Genomic DNA, 15,653 nt, shown 5'->3' with positions numbered 1-15,653 from the left:
ATGTGTAAATGAGGAGCAAAATGTATAATTGATGCTGTGCAATAGGAAGAAAAGTTTCAAATGGGGAAGGGCAACTAGGGAGGGTGGGTGGGGGAAGGGAAAGAAGGGAAAGAAAAAAATGGGAAAAGGAAAAAACAGCTTTTGTGAACAGGTGGAGGGGTGAAAGGGAGGGAAGGGGAATGGGAAAAAGCAAGAACCAAGATACATTATGTACAGGTACAAATTCCCAATGATGAATGCGATCATAATGTATTCTTAAAATGTATCAGTAAACTTAATGAATAAAAAAATACTTTCCATACCTAAGAGGGGGGGAAGAAAGTTGCAGAAGACTATTAAATGATGCAACACTTCCACTAAAAATGTTAGATCATGAACTGAAAATTAGCAGATTTTATATTTGATAGAAGAAACAATTATCCCAAGGGTATGGATAGAAGAAAACACTGGATCTGGGAATACAAGACCAGAAGACTTTATTTATTTATTTATTTATTTGGTACTGGGGATTGGACTCAGGACCTTGCGCTTTCAAGGCAGGCGCCAGAGCCACTGAGCTAAATCCCCAGCCCGAGAAGACTTTTTAGACTTGGTAGTATTCTGTAGGGTGGAATAGAAATGGCTAATGTGCTGTGATCTGTAAGGTCCAAGATCTTGTTGTTGTTTATTGTTTCTGTTTTGTGTGCTTTTATGTGGTACTGGGGATTGGACCAGCGCCTTCACACTGGGCTACTTTCCAGCCTTTTTATTTTATTTTAAGACAGGTTGTCACTAAATTGCTAAATTGATTGGGCTGGGCTTGAAGTTGCAATCTTCCTGCTCCATTCAGTCTCTCAGGTTGCAGGGAACAGGCAAGCACCACTATACCAAGCTTCATTGTTTTTGTTTTTGTTTTTTTTTTGGTACCAGGGATCGAACTCTAGTCCTTGCACTTCCACAGCAGGCGGTGAAACCACTGAGCTAAATCCCCAGCCCAAGCTTCATTGTTTTTATTCTCCAGCACCCTTAGGGGTTGAGATTATCCCCACTTTCTGCATAATGAAACTGAGTTTGGAGCAGAGCATACAGAACTTGTCGAAATTCTGCAGAATGGAGCAGGACTCATGCCCAGGGACATCTGCTTCGGAGCTAAGAAAACTGAGTCCCAGTGGTTTCAGGGACCATACAGGGTCAGGGACCCATTCAGGATTATATAGGTTCTAAAATGAAGCAGTTGCTCTGCAGCCAAGAGGCCAGGTTAGAGGATGATGAAATGTTGTAGAGATGGTGCGTACCAAAGAATTTGGTTATAGAGGTGGTGTAGAAGTGAAAAAGAAGCAGGACATTCACGGGAAGGGATGGCAGGCTTATCTTGGAATGGGAAATGATGGCAAGGGATGTCTTGAAAAGCAGTCTGAAGGTTTTATTACTCCCAGGGAACTTCATTTACAGTGTTTGTGATGGAGTGCCCTGAGTCTGAAGTGACAGGTAACAAAATGTAAAATTTGGGCGGCATGCATGAACTGACTTAGGTCTATATTAGCAAATGCACAGAGGAGGAGTAAAGTTACAGAACCGAAGGTGAAGGGCTGTTGAGGGGTCAAGCCCTTTCCTTTGAAATAATGGTGACTAACGTTTGCAGTGTCCTCAGTTCTTTTTATTCCAGCCCGCTCCCTTCACCCCAGCAGGCAAGTGGCATAGCTGTACTTTGATTTCTGAAATGCATAGCTGTCTCTCATAATTGATTCTCCTCTCCCGTGGGTCTCAATCCTAGAAAGGAGTGTTGCTCTGTCACATTTCCCTCAACGAGGCTTCTTTTTCCCAGAATACTGGTCCCCAGACTGGATGAACTGCTCAACAAAACAATTGAATTACTTCCATCTTTTGCCCACAGTGGACATTGTCCACAGTGTTGAAATATTTATTGCAGAAACTTCTGGCCTAATATAATTAAGGTAAAATGTAATTTTTACCCTACATCTATCACGACATTGTCATGTTTCTGTCCTTTAACTTTGCTTTTTAGAGATATTAATCTCTTTTCTTCTCCTAACATTTATGTTCTAATGCTCCTTTCATAGTAAACTTAGTCTGCAAAATGTATAAGAGTGCAGAAAAGACTTTTATAGGATGAAATATAAGCAGCCTGTTTGACTCTGAAGAATAAAAGTGAAATGTATTACTCTTCAGATTAAATCAATAAAAATACTCTATTTCCATAAACAATATGCGTAGACTGGGTTATAGTAGAAAATCTTAATGGATCAAAAGGTATTATTGAGGCTTCTTGAAAAAAAATGGAGGTACTTAATTTCTGGGTTCATTCAAGTAATGAAAATCTAAATAACAGAATTTAAAAGAAAAAAATTATTATTCCATTTTAGCGATAATATTAAAATTTCACAGCATTTTTTAGTCTTTGTAGTACTTGTGTTCACTTACAAGATTTTTCCAAATATGTAACATTTATCCCAGGCTTCACTTGTGTGAGACTCTGCACCAAGCACTTTGTATGTGCTAATTTATTAATTCTCACAACCCTGTGAGGTTGGTACGTTCTTCTCTTGTGTGTAAAAAATTAAATGACATGGCCATGTTTGCATAGCCAGGAAACCCATTAACTTGAATTAGGTGCTGAAGCCCATACCAGTGATCTTTTATACATACTGAACAAAATACTTATTCCTTTTCTCTACATCATTTTACACACACACACACACACACACACACACACACACACATCTACCTACGTCTTTGTATATAGATACATATGTTCAGTTATATAGGTATGCAATGGTTTCTATGCCCCAGGGGTTCCTAACCACTGGGCCACAGACCAGTACTGGTCTACCGCCCATTAGGAACTGGGATACCCAGTAAGAGGTGAGTGGCAGGAGTGTGACCTAAGCAAGCTTCATCTGTATTCACAGCTGTTCTCCATCATTCACATTACTACTGGAGCTCTGCCACATGTCAGTTCAGTGGCAGCATTAGATTCCCATAGGCACACAACCCTACTGTGAACTGCACACTTGAGGGATCTGGATTGTTTGTTCCTTATGAGAATCTAGTGCCTGGTGATCTTAGGTGGAGCTGAGAAGGTGATGCTAGCTGGGGAGCAGCTGCAAATACAGATAACATTAGCAAGGAGGTTTGACTGTACCGTGGTCATAGTAATCAGTTGCTTGCAGACTCAGATCATAACCCTGTCAGTGAGTGGCAAGCGATAATGAAGCTGTATCTCGTGGCTGGCTTTAAGTCAGAATCTGACACTTATTTTAGTTCCCATGTGTCCCACTCATTGTTTTATTGACCACTTCTATCTGTGCCTCTTTCCTGCACTGCACGCTTGTGTCAGTAACAGTTTTGATAAGCTCATATACTGACCCAAGCCAAAATGAGCAAAAAACAAATGTCACTGGGAGAACTTCTTTGAAAAAGGGGAAAGACCCTTGAAATCATCACCCTGCCCCCGTCCATGGAAAAATATCTTCTACAGAATCAGTTTCTGTGCCAAAATGGTTGGGGACTGCTGGTCTGTCTTCTCTCTTTTTATTGGACATCGTTACTCTTTTCTTTGATTTTAGAAACGACAGTGCCATGAGCACTCTTTGCACACATCCATGAATCCTTAGGATGAATTGCTACCACAAACAGCATTAATGGGTCAGTGGGAATGTAGCCCTCGGGTTTTGATACTCTCTGTGAATTGGTTTCTCAAAAGGTTGTGCCAGCATGTGTTCCCAGCAGCAATATATAGAAGTGCCTGATGACGCTCCCTTCGGCAACATTGATAGCCACTTGAATATGGTGTTTGTTTTTAAGATTCCAAGGATTCTTGGTAGGGCTCATATTATTTCATGCCTCTAATATCTTAGTATTCATGACTTTCTTCCTGTTTTCTCTCTCTGTCTAGAACTTGCTTTGTCAGTGAAAGAATTGTGCGTAAGCCCATGGGCTCTGAAAGGAGATAGCTGGGTTCCAATCATGGCTATGCTACTCTGCCTCATTTTCCTCACCAACAAAATGGAAATATGTGACAGGAAGACCTTGTGTTAAATCCTTTAGAGCAGTGCCTGACTTTTGGTATTGCTGGATAATTGTTGGTCTTTCAGAAGTCCACAACATATAATTAAAAAACCAGGTCCGGGGATTCAGCTCAGTGGTGCCACCACCTGCCTCGCAAGCGCAAGGTCCTGAGTTCAATCCCCGGGACCAAAAAAACCCCCAAAACAAATATGTTATGCTTGGTTTGAATGAAATATGATTACTCCCAAATTAGTAACTCACAGTTGAAAGTAAAATGGTGGCATGGTTATATTATTTGTGTTAACACTAACCAACCCAGCGATCACAAATTACCTTCCCTGCCCTGGTTCATGCAGAGAGGTCGAGAGTAATGAAGAGAAAGTAGTGAACAGCCCAAGAACATCAACCAGCTTTACAGCTCCCAAAGCACTTTCCCATGCACTATCTCGTTCAGTGCTCACAACACACCTGTGAGAGAGGTGGAGCAGATATTACTAACCAGGTTTAGGGAGGGGGAAATTGACTTGGAGGATTAAGTTCTTTGCTTACTCAGGGTTATGGAAATGGGTCAGTGGCAGAGCTGGATGTGTGTTCTAGGCCTTCTGACTGTGAATCAATCAGTCTACATCTATTTCCTCCCTCTTCCTCTCCTTCCAGTACTGGAGATTGAACCTGGGCCTCTGCAGTGAGCTATATCTCCAGCCCTTTTAGTTTTGTTTATTCATTTATTTATTTTGAGACAGTTTCTTACTAAGTCACCAAGTTGCCCAGACTGGCCTTGAGCTTACTATCCTGCCTCAGCCTCCCAGAGTGCTGGGATTTCAGGTGTACACCGCCATGCCTGCCTCTGAACCCTCACCCTTGATTGATGCTTAATGGCATAACAATACGAAGGAGGTACAGGTGTGGTTAGCCAGGTTTACTGGAAAAGAGATTTCCTAGAAAAGAAGGAGCAAAAGGGAGGGTGGCAGCAGAGTTGGGATAAGCAAACTTGGACATTCTAGGGATGAGGGAAGGAGCCTGTGAAGGGGATGGTGGAAAAAGTCATAAAGGGGAAGTATTGTAGACCTCAGTGCCCATGCTGAGGAGGGAAAGGAAGAGGGCTTTTTCAAACTGACACATAATTATACATATTTATGGGGATGCAGTGTGAGATTTCAGTACTTATCATTTCTTGGCATTGGCAACAGCCCAGATCCATTTTTCAGAGAGAGGGGCTGCTTCCTCCGTGCTGGGAGAAAGGAAGAGAAGGGGAACATAGACTAGGGTGCTCTGGGTAGAAAGGAACGTTTCAGGAGCTGAAGACTTGTGGCCTGACAAACTCCCGAATAAACAAAAGTATTTGTAGAGAAGAACAGTGGTAAGTTCTGGGATTCAGAACTGAGAAAGGAGGACTGTATGGCACATGTGTTGTGGGAAGTGAGCAGGGCCTTAGAAACAGCGGTCAGAGGCCTCTGTGGCCCAGGATGCAGGAACCTGGTAACCTATGGGCCCAACTGGGGCAGAGACTGTGAGCCAGCTGCTTGAACTAGAGGGACTGTGGATGATTTGCCAGACTTTTCTATCTGTCAAGACAGGTACAGGGCCAGTATTAGGAAAATGAAATTTGTTATTTGCCTATAGAATGAAAAGAAATGACTTTCTGCAATAACCTTCTTGTTTCCAGTGACCAAAACTACTGTCCGGCTGTGTCCCCAAATGCCTTTTGCTTAAGAGTTAGGCACAGCAGTGACAGTATTTATACCTGTGTGGATGGGCACGTGGTTTCATGGTCAGCAGAGAAACAAAAAGCAGGAGTCCCTAGGGCTTGGTTCGAAAAGCCTTTGTCAAGGACTGTGCTTTCCAGTTAGGTAGGTGAAGTGGAAAGAGGGGAGAGGTTTCGTAGGGAGTGAAATGAGGAGTCGGACTCATCAGAAGCTTCCCGATTCCCGTCCTGCCATTGGCACCTTCTAATTCACGTCCAGTCTACACTCAGACTCCTGTCTGTCACTGCCTTTACTAAATAGTTTAGCACATCTCCAGTTTCATTTTATAATTGTTTATTCCCCCAGCCTCAAGGCTTTCCCACTGAGCTACGTCCCCGTTCCTTTTTTAAATTTTGGGACGGGGCTAAGTTGCCCAGGCTGGGCTTGAACTTGTGATCTTCCTGCCTCAGCTTTCCAGAATGCTGAGATTATAAACATGCACTGGCAAGTCAGACTCCTTTGCTGATTATTAAAAGCTATTCCTCATGTAGAGGACTAATATCTAGAATATACAAAGAACTCAAAAATTAGACCCCCCCACAAGTAAAAGACCCAATCAAAAAATGGACAAGTGAAATGAATAGATATTTTGCAAATGGCCAGTCAGTACCTGAAGAAATACTCAGCATGACCAGCCACTAGAGAAATGCAAATTAAAACAACACTGAGATTCCATCTTACCCCAGAAAGAATGGCCATCATCAAGAAATCAAGTATCAAATGTTGATGAGGCTGCCGGGAAAGAAAGAATTCTACATTGTTGATAGGAATGTAAACTAGTACAACCACTATGGAAATCAGTATGGAGATTCCTTAACAAAGTAAAAATAGAAATTGCATTTGACCAGGCTATTTACCCTCTGGGTATTTCCCCAAAAAGTTAAAGATACCATATTACAGGGATATCTGCATACCCATCTTTATAGCAGCATAATTTGTAATATCTGAGCATCCTTTATGGCCATCAACAGACAAATAGATAAAGAAAATGTGGTACTTACACCCAGTGGAATACTAGTCTACCATAAAAGTTAAGTCATTTGTGAATGACTTAAATGAAATAAATCAGTGAAAGTGATTAGTGAAATAATCCATGAAATAGTGAAATAAATCAGACACACAAACTTAAATGTCACATGCTTTCTCTCATATGAGATACTCAAAATATAAATAAAGGGCAAAATAGAAGATGGATAAAGGAAGTAGGGAGATGGTTCTCAGATGGGGAGGGGAGGGAAGGAAAGAAAGGGGATGAGAAAAGGAATGAAGATATGTCCGTGTACCAATTCCGCACAAAAAGTGTAAACATTATGCATAACAAAAACTAGTTGAAGAAAAAAGTGATGTATATTGATTGTAGAAAAATTAAAGAAAATGTTCTATTAAAATGTATAATCGGGCCGGGGATTTAGCTCAGTGGGTTTGCTGCCTGCTGCATAAGCTCAAGGACCCGAGTTTGATCCCCGGTACCAAAAAAAAAATGTATAATCATACCACCTTCAAATCACCACTGTTAATATCCATCCAGAGAGTTTTCTACACCTAAATAAGGTTTTTTAAGATACAAAAATGCAGTCTGCTTTTTTCAGTCAACAGTGTATAAATATCTTTTCACATCAAGTCAGTACTCTGTAATTATTAAAGATGGTTAAAGATTTTATTTCAGGAACATACAGCATTTACCAAAAATCTCTTTGGCCATGTATGTTAATGAATGTTCTTCTGACTGTACTTCTGATACCACTTTTACGTTTTTCCTTATGATAAAATTAGGAAAGAGGTTTTAATGTATATTACCTACAAGATGGGACCGATTTATAATGTCTCAAACAATATGCAAGAGGTCTGTTTTCCCATACCTTTCTTAACATTAGATACTAGAATTTTTTAAAAACCAAAAAATTTACTGGGCCAGGGATTTAGTTTAGTGGTTCCACTGCCTGCCTTGCAAGCATAATAAGGTCTCAAGGTCAATCATCCCCCCACCCCCACCCCCGGCTCGGGAGTGGTTCACAACAAATCTGAGGGCTTTAAAGAATGGAATGTACACAACCACAGAAAAACTTCAGCTAGTGATCAAATCTCATCTAAAACTCAACAGGACAGTGGAAGGAGGATTGCCCCTGGTATGTTGCCCAAATTCGGGTCTATCTGACAGTTACATTTAATTGTCAACTTGACTGGCTTGGGAGCTGCCTAGAGGATCAGTAAAGCACACTTCTGGCTTCCCAGCCACCATGACCTTCTGCCATGATGTTCCTACCCAGGAGCCAGCCTACCATGGACTGAACCCCCTGGAACTGTGAACCAAGTAAACCTCTCCTCCTTTAATTTATATCTTCAGCATCATTTTTGATAACTACATACTGCTGAATGTTCATTTGGTGAAACTGAAGTTCTTTCAGAAGAAATAAATCAAGAAGCTGCTGTGGATGGCCCTGGATCTCTTGACTACCCTTCCCAGTAGGATGTCACTGAGGTCCCTTAAATGGAGCGAGCCCCTTGCTGCTGTCACTCCTGAGCTTCCTGGTGATGTTGGTACCTCAGCCTTCCCCATTACAATGATCGAACATGTGAACTTGATGTACTTCTATGAGTATGAGCCAGTTTACAGACAAGACTTTCACTTCACACTTTGAGAGCATTCAAACTGCTCTCATCAAAACCCATTTCTGGTCATCCCTGTGACTTCGCATCCCTCAGATGTGAAAGCCAGACAGGCCATTAGAGTTACTTGGGGTGAGAAAAAGTCTTGGTGGGGATATGAAGTTCTTACATTTTTCTTATTAGGCCAACAGTCTGAAAGGGAAGACAAAATGTTAATGCTGTCCTTAGAGGATGAGCACCTTCTCTATGGTGACATAATACGACAAGATTTTCTAGACACATATAATAACCTGACCTTAAAAACCATTATGGCATTCAGGTGGGTAACTGAATTTTGCCCCAATGCCAGGTACATCATGAAGACAGACACTGATGTTTTTGTCAATACTGGTAATTTAGTGAAGTATCTTTTAAACTTAAACCACTCAGAGAAGTTTTTCACAGGTTATCCTCTAATTGATAATTATTCCTACAGAGGATTTTACCAAAAACCTCATATTTCATATCAGGAGTATCCTTTCAAAGTGTTCCCTCCCTACTGCAGTGGGTTGGGCTATATAATGTCCAGAGATTTGGTGCCAAGGATCTATGAAATGATGAGTCACGTAAAACCCATCAAGTTTGAAGATGTTCATGTTGGGATCTGTTTGAATTTGTTAAAAGTGGACATTCATATTCCAGAAGATACCAACCTTTTCTTTTTGTATAGAATCCATTTGGATGTCTGTCAGCTCAGACGTGTGATTGCAGCCCATGGATTTTCTTCTAAGGAAATCATCACATTTTGGCAGGTTATGCTAAGAAACACCACGTGCCATTATTAACTTCACACTCTACCAAAAGCCTAGTGAAGGGGAACATACTTTGTGGAGAGTGCTGTAGAAAACTCTTGGAAAGGTCAGTGTGCTGGCTCACACTGATGTGCAACTCAATGGAGATTGGAGGGGTATGCTGTACTTGTGATTTATTTTGATAAAATTCAAATGAGGTCTTTTAAGATGGTATTTGGCAGAATTAAACATCTTACAAAGGAGTCAGAGGTGTTTGCTCATAAAATTAATGGGACCAAACAATTTGAACATGTCATTCTATAGATTAGGACTTCTTAAAAGGGTTTCCCTGAGTTATAAGCTCATTAATCTATAACAACAAAGCATTGTGGAGTTCTGTTTATTGAACAGTCTAGGAGTTTAGTGTGTATCTTACATGGATTGTCAGTTTTTAAAAAGTATGTAGTTCTGTGTAAAGAAACTTCACTGAAATTATACTGAACAACTTTCATCTGTTTTCAGTCATTCAGAAGATATTTCATGATGTTGCAATATTTCAGAGTTATCAATTATTATTTAATATTACTTCAGACTTTCTGAATGTTTAAATGTTATGGTGGTTTAAATACTGTATAAATGGAATAGTGAATCACTTCTTACACTTGAACTTTGTTCCATTTACTTCACTGATCATTTTATTATTGATACCCCATTAATATGAAGCCATAGGTCATTATTGAGTATTAATCTCTTGAACTTGTTACATATTTTACTGTGATAATACAAAGAAGAACTAAAGCAAGAAAATCTGAGATATTGTCATCTTGTTTTTAAAAACATAGTCCCCAGTGCTTTTAGATGTCATTCATCTGTTTTGTTTTTCCTCTTGAAACTCAGGAGTGATATAGAATGCCAGGCAGTACATTTCCTTTTGGAAAAGACTTTGAAAGCACAAAAGAAGGGCAAGAACCTGACAGCCAGGAATTTATGAAAAGTGTATTCCAGAGTTTGAGTTGGAAAAACTGAATATCCAAGTTGCATTGTTAATCTTCCCCATGTATTTCCTCATTAACAGTTTAATTGTGAATAAAGAGGAAAAAAGACCAAAAAAAAAAAAAAAACCACCAAAAAATTTACCTAGTTTTATGGACAGATGAATTCCTATTTATTTATCATTTATATTCCTTCTTTTTTTTTTTTTTTTTTTGGTATCGGAGATCGAACTTGGGACCTTGCTCTTGCAAGGCAGGAGGCGGAACCACTGAGTTAAATCCCTGGCCCTATGTTGCTTCTTTTGTGAATTTTCTGTTCATACCCTTTATCCATTTCTCTAGTGGGGGACATTTATTTTTATTTGTAATTTGTAAGAGTGTTTTTATTTTTAAAATACTCTTTAAAACTTTTTCATTATAAAGTGTTAAGAATTTGTGAGCATGAATCATGCATAGTGCTTTTGAGTATTTGTAAATATTTAATTTTAAGCTGCCAGATCTTTATGGTTTCCATAGAGACTAACTAGGAAGCAGAATGTGGTGTTATTGGCGCCCCAGTCTGTTTTCACAGAGCAGAGAAATCTCTCTCAGGTGTGGTCATATTGTTCCAGCTGTGCCTGAGCCTTCGCACGTTCTCACCGTGGCCTGGAAGGCGACTGGGTCTGGCTGTTCCTACTCTTCAGTTCCACCCCTTGACATCCCCCACCTTGTTTCAGCCTGGTGGTATCCTCAGTTCAGGGAGCAGGTCAGCCTCTACCCTACTCCCTGGGGTTCTGCAGGTGCCCTTCTTTTGCTTGGGGGAGTTGCATGCATAGCCACATGTGTATACACACACACAGGTGTTCACGTGCATTGCCTGTAGCTGATTCCCCAGAGACAGTTCTGGGCCGAGGACTTGAAAACACGCTGCTTGGGCTCACCTGGCTTCCCCTTTGCCAGCTCTGCCCTTTGGAATGTTACTTTGCTTCTTCCTCACCTGTAAAATCAGCAACAGCATTGTAATGGTACCTATCTCAGAATTATTTGGGAAGATTAAGGAGATTAAGTCATGTGAAGCTCTTGGAAAAGTACTCTATGCACACCAAGGCACATCAGTGCTTAAATGTTGCCATTCATCATTTTTCAGGTTTCAACCTAAATTTCACTGCAGAGTGCCCCCTAACACTGCTCGTTCCCTGCAGTATTCTCTAGCTCCTAAATTTGTCTTTTCCTCTTTAAACACTTTTCAGTATACAATCTTTCTTTCTTTTTTTTTTTTTTTGGTACTGGGGATCGAACTTGGGTCCTTGCACTAGTGAGGCAGGTGGTGGAACCACTGAGCTAAATCTCTGGTCCTCAGTATGCAATCTTTATTTGTTATTCACTTATTTTTTTCCAGTGTTCGCCTCTACTCTGTAACTCCAGAGGAGGGGTTGTCCATGGTGAGGTTGCTAGTGCTTAGCATATAGTGTTTATAGGAGGAATAAATAGCAATGTCTCAGCCACAAGATTGCATAGAATTTTACTCATTCATTTTGCAGTTGTAGGACATGAACCTAGGGGTGCTCTACTACTAAAGTACATCCCTGGTCTTTTTTTATTTTTTAATTTGAGACAAGATCTTATTAAGTTGTATGGGTTGGCCTCCAATTTATGATCCTTCTGCCTCAGCCTCCTGAGAAGCTGAGATTACTGGTTTGTGCTGCTGCACCCAGCTACCTACATTTTCTTACTGAAATTTTATTTTTCATATTTTTAAATATTTCATCTGTATTAACCTTGTCTTGAAATATGATCTGATGCAGGAATCAGAATTAATATTTTACCAAATGAATAGTCAATTGCAATTTTTGTAATTCTTTTAAATGAGCACCAGCTCAAGTTACATCCTTGGGGACTTGGATATTGATTATTGTTTCTTCTGTTTGGTTTTCTCTCCCTGGAGGTTGTGTGCAGAAAATAAATGCAGAAACTGTTGAAGTGCTTGAGCTAGATTCCAGCATGTGTGCATGCTGGCCTGTTGCCAGGAAAGATGATCCCAGGGTCATCCCTCCAGGCCAGGTTTCTAAAAGGAAGGAAGACATAGTGTTGTGCCTTAGGGACTTCTACCATTAACCCAGTGTCTAATGCTGCTTAACGTGCTGGATATTTTAGATAATCTTATTTGAGATAATTTCTGCCTGCCACTTTTTAAAAATCATTGAAACCAACAAACTCCAACATTCCTAACATGACTATAGGACTGCTTCTAAAGCTGTCTCTAGCCTCTAGATGTAGGACAAAATTGCTTTGGCAGAATATGTATTCAGATTTTTTAGTTTGAAAAATATCAATCACCATTCTTTTCCATATTTGAACTCTTTTTAAATGAAAGTTAATGACTAAAGTAGTGCATGCCCATTGTTACAACACATATACAGAAAAAAAATAGACTTGGATTCTACTTTCTAATCGGCCTTCTTAATGTAACCGCTGCTTACCCTTTTTATGTTCAGTGGCTGTATTGTATCTGCATACACACTTACACACACGCTAAACATTCATTGGTTTTCTGAATAGTATCATAAACCCATTCTTTTGTGCACATCAATAGTCAGCTTTAAAAGCACTTGAAGCCTTTGTTTTGTGGCAAAGCCTTTGTTTTGACAGCATTCTAGAGAAGTCACCAATTGATGTTTTCCAGGGGCTTTAAAACATCAAGCCCTGCTTAGTTTTTGAGACTTGGCGGATGTGGAAGGCAGCAAGGGCTTGGGCACATTCCAGGATTCAGTGATAATCTGTTAATGATTTTTGTCTCATTACAGAGGAAGAAATGGGAACTTGGGTGGGAAGCCAGTGAGTGGGATAGTAATGAATTAGAAGTTCATAGAGTGAACCTTTAGCTATTGTGTTTTCGCTGGTTTATAAACCTAGTTTAATTACTTGGGAGATGGGTTGACAGAGTGCTGCTAGGTTATAAAATTTTTCATTTGTCTGGTGTTTCTTAACGCTTTTCTCTTACCCTGTGAGAATGGAAGATAAGTTGGGGATGGGTGATGGTAGAAGAGAAAGTGACTCCTGCCGTGCCCTTCACACTAGTTTTGAGAAGTGTGCAGCTGACTGCCCTGGGCACTGATCTATGGCCCTGCAGCCCAGAAAACTGTAAGGGTGGCTGTAAGTGATGGGGCTGTGGACTTCACAGAATTGTGCTTGTTGGAGTTTTTCACAGTGCCCAGCTTATTACACTAGAGAGGCAAGTTTCATTGCCTCGGGGACAATTTATGGCAATGGGCTTATCTCCCTGTTTTAGCTCTCTATGTTTTTCTGCCTTTTAATAAAATGTGAAGTCCCAAAGCAATTAAATAATAGTGTAGTTTTCAGGCAGGAGGTGGAGAAAAGCTAACTAGGAGAAAAGGCTAACATGATTGACAGAGGCTGGCTGGAGATTTACATTGAGAATAACTCGTTCTTCAAAACTTTGTTCATTTTCTGGTGGGAATTAATGGGGTAAATCATCGGCCAGGAGAATGGATGATTAAAAATGTGGGAGTTATGATTTCTTTTTGACTTTGTAAGTCCCTAAATCCTCTACCTTAGCATAGAGTTTTCATTTCAGGATGGGAACCAACCTTGCCAAGGATGAAATGAGCCCCAAACACTCTGAAATCCTAAATTAATATGCTTGAGACTGTTCATATTTTGCAGAATATCTTAAAATACAATAAAGTAGAGTTCATGAGGTTTTTAAAAAAATTCTCTAAACTTGCATTCATAACTTCAAACCGATCATAAGTATTCAAAAATACTGAATGGAGTTTCAGTATTAAGTTTCTAGAACTGTAAAAATTAGTGTTAGTAATTACTGTTTTTGAGGCTGAGTATCAAACTCAGGACCCTCATGCATGTTAAGTACGCACTGTACCACTAAGTTACATCCTCAGCCCTAGTAATTCTCAATAGTAACAGTTACAGTGAGGAAAATTTTTATTTTCTTTTGGTACCGGGGATCGAACTCAGCCTTGCACTTGCGCAGCAGGCGGCGAAACCACTGAGCTAAATCCCTGGACAGTGAGGAAAATATTTTCAAAAACAGAACATAAAATTCAGATTCCCTGCTCCTTTCATCTTCCTTTAACATGTAAATTATATCCTTTTGGTATAATCATTTTGTATTGATAACCTACTCCAATCAAATATTAAAAAACAAAGGACAAATAAAGATGAATGTAATAAGAATGTCATTCTTATTATGAAAAGAATTTGATTTTAAGAAATTTAAAAACTCTTCCTTTGAGTTGAATTTATTTGTCTTGCATATTTCCTAATAATCATGTTGAAATGACTGGAACAAATAGCTTAAATTAAAATTTGATGGTTGTACCTGTTGAAAATGGATTAACTAAATTTACATGACCCATAGAAGGGCAGTGTTTTTCTGGGGTGCATTTCTGGTGGGGAGATGGAATGCCCTTGCAGGTGCACCCTGGCTCTCAGCTTCATTAGTAGAATAAGAATCCTAGGAGTAAACTGCAGAGTGATCTTCCTGCTTCTCAGGATGTGCTTCTGGATAGGGTACTTGTAAGAGGACTTGGAGGGAGAGAGCTGGAAATTCTGACTTCTAGAGTTTAGGGTAACAAACAGCATTTATAGTAAACCACTAAATATTTCCAAGTACCCCCAAAGGCCCAGGTGCAGGCTTTGGAAGCACCACAGTTCAGTTTCCTCATCCATAAAGAGGGCGCGGGGCCTCTGTGTGTGTTCATCTCTATCCATGAGGTTTGACAACGCTGAGATTCCACCTCACTCCAGAAAGAATGGCTGCTATCATGAAATCAACCAATAAGAAATGCTGGCGGGGCTGTGGGGAAAGAGGAACCCTGGTCCACTGCTGGTGGGAGTGTAGACTGGTGCAAGCACTGTGGAGATCAGTATGGAGATACCTCAAAGAACTAGGACTGGAAGTCCCATTTGACCTCGCTCTTCCACTGCTGGGGATCTTCCCCAAAGAATTAAAAAGAATCATACCACAGTGATATATGTGCACCCATGTTCATAGAAGCACAGTTTGTAATAGCTAAAACTTGGAAACAGCCCAAATGCCCATCAACTGGAGACTAGATCAAGAAAATGTGGTTTTTTATAAAATGGAGTACTACTCAACCATAAAAAATGAGAAATTAGAGACATTTATAGCTAAGTGGATGCACATTGAGGCAATACTCTTAAGTGAAATAAATAGGACACACATGTATAAATACCAAATAGTTTCTCTGGTGTGAGAAACTGAAAGTGTAAATAAGGACTAAATGTATAATAGGTCATGTGAAATAGGAAGAAAAGGGGCAAAGGGGAAGGAAGTAGGAGGGCTGGGGAAAGGACAGAAGGGAATGGGATTAATATGAGAAAATGGAAAAATAGGAACAAAATCTTTGTAAATAGGGAGGACTGGAGGGGTTGAAGGGAGGGCTGGGCAGGGGTGAAAAATAAGAACCAAGAGAGACTATGTAAAGGTGCAAATTTCCAATGATGAATGTCATTATATTGTATACCTAAAATGTACCAATGATTCGAAT

General features: G+C 40.0%; 1 protein-coding gene and 1 pseudogene across 4 annotated transcripts in view; both read left to right on the top strand.

The window, feature by feature from the left end:
• Nucleotides 1-15,653, top strand: part of Kank1 (KN motif and ankyrin repeat domains 1) — a 201,174-nt gene that overhangs the window by 61,230 nt on the left and 124,291 nt on the right. The gene's annotated exons all lie outside the window — the stretch shown is intronic.
• LOC147825949 (UDP-GalNAc:beta-1,3-N-acetylgalactosaminyltransferase 1-like) lies at nt 97-15,651 on the top strand (annotated as a pseudogene).

The sequence above is a fragment of the Heterocephalus glaber genome, unplaced genomic scaffold (assembly GCF_053883595.1).
Source record: "Heterocephalus glaber isolate CG9 unplaced genomic scaffold, H.glaber_assembly_v1.0 deba00001481, whole genome shotgun sequence".
Classification (NCBI taxonomy): Eukaryota; Metazoa; Chordata; class Mammalia; order Rodentia; family Bathyergidae; genus Heterocephalus; species Heterocephalus glaber.
The sequence above is the reverse complement of the archived record's forward strand: the minus strand, read 5'-3'. Positions and strand labels throughout refer to the sequence as shown.